The sequence below is a fragment of the Schistocerca nitens genome, chromosome 5 (assembly GCF_023898315.1).
Source record: "Schistocerca nitens isolate TAMUIC-IGC-003100 chromosome 5, iqSchNite1.1, whole genome shotgun sequence".
Taxonomy (NCBI): domain Eukaryota; kingdom Metazoa; phylum Arthropoda; class Insecta; order Orthoptera; family Acrididae; genus Schistocerca; species Schistocerca nitens.
In genome coordinates this window covers 235,615,799-235,621,071 of record NC_064618.1, presented here as the reverse complement: position 1 = coordinate 235,621,071, position 5,273 = coordinate 235,615,799, and the positions used below count along the sequence as shown (strand labels likewise).

At 40.0% G+C, this 5,273-nt stretch overlaps 1 pseudogene; it reads left to right on the top strand.

The window, feature by feature from the left end:
* Positions 1–1,380: 1,380 nt before the first annotated feature.
* LOC126261069 (5S ribosomal RNA) lies at positions 1,381–1,498 on the top strand (annotated as a pseudogene).
* Positions 1,499–5,273: the final 3,775 nt, after the last annotated feature.

Here is a 5,273-nt window from a genome sequence, read left to right as displayed (position 1 = left end):
CCCTCAAAAAGAACGTAAAATATTCAGTATCAAAAAAGAAGGCAGCTGCTGACAAGTGTATTGCTGAACTTTCGGTGTAGTATGTCATGGCTGTAATAAATAAATAAATAAACCGAATCATGTACGGCGGGGTTGAACAATTGATAGAAAATTCAGTTTCAGTTTCGAAGAAATGTAGGACATAGAAGAAATATGTTACTTGTACAGACACCCAACTGCAGTTGTGGGACATGAAAAGCAGACTGTAGTTGAAAAGTGAGTTGAACAGGGTTGTAACCTCTCCACCACCTTATTAAATCTGTAAATCGTGCAAGCATAAATGGGGATCACGAAGAAAATAGGAGAATGTGTTACAGTTAAGGGAGAAGAAATTTAAACTCTGAAAGCTTTCCGATGACGTAATCATGTAGCAGACTTAAAAGGACTTCAAAGATCATTTTTACGGAATGGATAGTCTGTTGGAAAGATGCTGTAAGATGAACACGAACAAAAATAAAACGAGAGTAATCAAATGCAGCTGAATTAAGTTGGATAATGTTGAGGTACATACTGAAAATTGTAGATTGGGTTGTTAATTGGCGAACAAAATAACTGATGGAGGCAGGCATTAAGGGGACAAAAATGTAGACTGGTAACAGAAAAAAAAAGCTCTCCTGTAAGAGACAAATACGTTAACATTAATAGAAGTGTACTTGCGTCTTTTCTCAGAGTATTTTCCTTTTTGCGTATTGTGTGGAAGTAAAACAGTAGAAATCAGAAGAATATAGAAGCTTATCAAAGTGACGAAAGCTAAAGATCAAATGGGAAAATAGAGTTACTAAGGACGACGAACTGCCTAAAACTGGGGAAAAAACAGTTCTGTGACAAAAAGAAGAGATTGGTTGATAGATAACATAAGTGAAAAGTAATTTTCTATTGGAGATGTGTGCAGTGAGGTCGGAGAGGGGGGTAATTTGTAGAGGGAGACTAAGAATGAATACAGTAAGCCGGTTCAAATGGGTATGGAGAAATTATGCGGACATGAAAAGACTTGCTCCACTCAGAATAGAGTGTAGAGCCACATCACACCAGTCTTCGCACTCACGGCTTCGTCACAACAGCGCGCAGCTGTGAGTGCCCATCGTAAGATGAAAAGAAGAAAGATATATTTTCTGGATTGATGACGTATTAAATGGCTGATTTTGTTGAAAAGTGTGTCTTTCATACTTTCTCACTTTTCAGATTCAAGAGCTTCATAGTAACTGCATTCGTGTTTAGAAATTAGTGTACTTTTATTAATGAGTGAATTAATTCGATTTAACGATAGCTGAATGATACAATATGCAAACTTTTTGCTTTTAAATATTGACTGAATTTTTAAAAATTGCCTCATTTCTTACGGGCAACGGCCTTACCGCAGTGGATACACCGGTTCCCGTGAGATCACCGAAGTTAAGCGCTGTCGGGCGTGGTCGGCACTTGGATGGGTGACCATCCAGGCAGCCATGCTCTGTTGCCATTTTTCGGGGTGCACTCAGCTTCGTGATGCCAATTGTGGAGCTACTCGATCGAATAGTAGCGGCTTAGGTCAAGAATACCATCTTACGACCCGGAGAGCGGTGTGCTGACCCCACGCCCCTCCTATCCGCATCCTCCACCGAGGATGAAACGGCGGTCGGATGGTCCCGGTAGGCTACTCGTGGCCTGAAGACGGAGTGAGTGTTCATTTCTTTGCTTTGTAAGGTCCATTAGATTATGGAAAATCTTACAAACTGGTTTGCTAGTATTACATTTTTGGGTGTGTAAGTCAACCTTATCAGCACATCTCCTATGTCCTTGAAACAATTTTCCTAATTACATATCTATATAGCTGATTATACACATCGTAGCCATTATTTCTTTAAGACAAACTTGCTTTAAATTCAGATTTTTCCGTTTGGATTGCAGTGACTTTATTCTTTATCTATTACACCACACGTCTGGTCATTCTATTGATGAACGCACGTCATAGGCACCCGTAGGGGGAGGGGAGGGGGTTGTGAGTACAGAGTTTTTATTCATTACATAATTCTCATTCGGGTCTATAAGTAATTCCCGTGATTTAACAAAACCTTTCGTTTAGCCAGTTGTAGCACTTGCTAGCTGATCACAGTGAGGCAATACTGTGACAGTTGCCATCGTCTCTTTAGAAAAGTTAATACCTGACATTCTGTCACGTGGCAGTGGCTTCATTCGTTTGTAAGGGCCCCTTCACACGAGCCACCGAGAAGCACGTCCCTGCAGCACCACCCTACCTTCCACAGCAATGAGCACGCTGCTGTGCCGCAGATCAAAGGAAGGCGCAAAAGAGCCGCTCTTGTGTACCATGCCGCCTTCCTTTATTATCTTTTTGAGATATTGTTGTCAAGTTGGCTACTTGACATTCCCCAGCTGTTGTGGAATCACTTCCCCGTCGCAATTTTCTCAACGTAATTAACAAAACTAAACGCAGTGCTCTCCCGAACACTGTTTGGTAATGACAATAGCAGTACCACTTGCACAGGTCTGTGACTTAACCCTAGGACGTCCAAGCCTTTTTTTCTAACTTGGTTGCCTAAGGGGGGGGGGGGTTCGGCGAGCCCAGGTATTAAATAAGTTTACTGACGAAAAATTACAACTTTCAAAGTGGTTTATGTACAGGGTGATTCAAAAAGAATACCACAACTTTAAAAATGTGTATTTAATGAAAGAAACATAATATAACCTTCTGTTATACATCATTACAAACAGTATTTAAAAAGGTTTTTTTTCACTCAAAAACAAGTTCAGAGATGTTCAATATGGCCCCCTCCAGACACACGAGCAATATCAACCCGATACTCCAACTCGTTCCACACTCTCTGTAGCATATCAGGCGTAACAGTTTGGATAGCTGCTGTTATTTCTCGTTTCAAATCATCAATGGTGGCTGGGAGAGGTGGCCGAAACACCATATCCTTAACATACCCCCATAAGAAAAAATCGCAGGGGGTAAGATCAGGGCTTCTTGGAGGCCAGTGATGAAGTGCTCTGTCACGGGCTGCCTGGCGGCCGATCCATCGCCTCGGGTAGTTGACGTTCAGGTTTCATAACTAACCTTTTTCGTACGACTCTCCATACAGTTGATTGTGGAATTTGCAGCTCTCTGCTAGCTCTGCGAGTCGATTTTCCTGGGCTGCGAACAAATGCTTGCTGGATGCGTGCTACATTTTCATCACTCGTTCTCGGCCGTCCAGAACTTTTCCCTTTGCACAAACACCCATTCTCTGTAAACTGTTTATACCTACGTTTAATACACCACCTATCAGGAGGTTTAACACCATACTTCGTTCGAAATGCACGCTGAACAACTGTCGTCGATTCACTTCTGCCGCACTCAATAACACAAAAAGCTTTCTGTTGAGCGGTCGCCATCTTAGCATCAACTGACGCTGACGCCTAGTCAACAGCGCCTCAAGCGAACAAATGTACAACTAAATGAAACTTTATAGCTCCCTTAATTCGCCGACAGATAGTGCTTAGCTCTGCCTTTTGTCGTTGCAGAGTTTTAAATTCCTAAAGTTGTGGTATTCTTTTTGAATCACCCTGTATTTTAACTAAGGCATCGGTTTATAAATGTTGTTAATTGTTATAAATATTGGATTGAGTAATAAAAAATTGACATATTACAATACAAAATACAGATGTGTTCGTATACAATAGAGTACTCTGAGTCCTGAACTTCAAGGCAAGAGACACACTTAACAATTTTTTCTGAATGTGTGTTACACACATGTTTATGACACTGTCCACAATACTGTTTTGGTTTACTTAGATTGTTGTACTTCTGCTTCTTTGTTTTAGCTTTTCTCACACAAATATGGCACCGACCTTTCCCTGCAGCAGGCTGACGTGCTTCTGTTGTCACTTCTTTGATTTTCTTTTGTAGAATAGTCTCCATTGATTGAACAATTTGGTTAGATAACCCTCTTGCATTGGCACTTCTTTCTTGTACCTGCAATTTCACTAGTTTCATCCCAGCTTGCAGAAGATAAAGTTTCCGTTTGTTGTGTTTCTTTTCATTTCATCTTGGATGTGGCTGGATGAATATGGTGGTTGCATTGATAGCACAAATGTCGATGAGAGAGTAAAATACAGATAGAGGCCATCTCTTTGTTCCCCTCTTGCAGGTGTACATAGACGCGCCATTTGATCAATGGCATCAATTCCACCTTCCTAGTGGAATTATAATATGCATTTATCTCGGTTTTATTCTTCTGTATTCCAACAGTGCCTTTATCTTGGTGCATTGTTGACAACATCAGTAAGTTTTTACTTGGTTTCGTTTTTGCTGTGTAGGACACCAAAGTTACTGGAGGCCTATGTTTTGGGAACTGCACTAACTCACTGCAAGTTTACAAGATAAATAACAGATGACTGACATCAACAATCACTCCATCTGAAATTTAACCGATTGTTGTGAATATCAAGAATACCAACCAACAAGAAACTAACTTGCATTGTTGTAGAGATGAGAAATATGAAATTCTACTAAGGGAAATTTTCTGTAGCATGGAAGCCTAAGGGGGGGAGGGGGGGAGGTTTGTTGGACCCATAACAAGTTTCTTTATTTTTTCTTCCAAAGCAGGAATTTTCTATAATATATATTGACACTAACGTTTCATAAAATAGCCAACAAACGATAACTCAAAGGGAAAATGTAGTATGAAAGTTACTTGGGCAAAAGCAGGGGACATAAAACAATTGTGGGTTCAACGAACCTCCCCCCCCCTGTTGGGCATGCTAGGGTTAAAATTCGCTCTCTGAATTGACACTTTCGAGAAAGATGAGTCAGTGGTTCATTTTGACTTATTTTTGTTTATAAGCAACATTATTCTCATTTCTAATAATTTCGTACCTCACACTAGACTTTTCATATTCAGTACCAATTAAAGAAAACACTCTACTGCTTTATTTCCTAAATTTTAATCATTTTGGTGAGTAAATATCAAATTTTATCACAAAATGGTATAATTTTAAACCATCAGCTTCAAAAATATATCACGTCGCACGTCGTTTTAATAATACAACAACCTTTACCTTGAAGATAATCATGAATTGTGCTTAGCTTTTAAGTGTCAAAGTAGTCTACCTGTAACAAATATACGAGGTCAAGAAAATATTCCACAACTTTGCCCACAAAATTTTTCTACTCGTATCTTGTATCTATTGTGCACGGTCTTCTTCGACGTACTGTGTTCCACAACTGATACACTGCTCCCAACAGCGTTTCCACT